Source organism: Arachis ipaensis, chromosome B05 (genome assembly GCF_000816755.2).
Source record: "Arachis ipaensis cultivar K30076 chromosome B05, Araip1.1, whole genome shotgun sequence".
Lineage (NCBI taxonomy): Eukaryota > Viridiplantae > Streptophyta > Magnoliopsida > Fabales > Fabaceae > Arachis > Arachis ipaensis.
Window position 1 is genome coordinate 16,947,398 of NC_029789.2, and position 579 is coordinate 16,947,976.

A 579-nucleotide genomic window follows, 5' to 3' on the forward strand; every position below is an offset into this window, starting at 1 on the left:
TAAGAATTATAATCACCTTTTTTTAATATGCTATTCTTTGGATTTTAGAATAAGAAAAATGTTTTTTTAAATTTGACGCTTAACCATTAAAAAAATTATTTACATTATCTTTTTTAACTAAGAACAATTTAAATAATTTATCCTTCCATTATTAGTTGTCAAGATTATGTTTTATTTTTTTAGGTGATTATCTTTTATTGCTAAAATAATATTTTTCTTCCCAGATAACTTCATTAGCCCAAAGTGTAGCCTTTTGCTTATGAATATTAGAAGGGCTGCTAATATATCTGACCCAACAAAAAATTACTGCTAAGATCCAACACTCTTGTAGAGATTATAGAAATGTAGATAATATTCCCGTTTAAAAAAAAAAAGAATGTAAATAATATTTGATGTAAAATAGCATAAATTTAAATTTCATCTCAATAAAATTCAAATTACATCAAATCAAAGCAATTAATAAACAATAAACAAGTCCTTTTGTATGTAATGAAAAGGGACCTAATGAAAATCCCCCGTCCTAAAATCCCTTCTTTTATTTATTATTAAAAAATAAAATACTTATTAGTAAAAAGTACA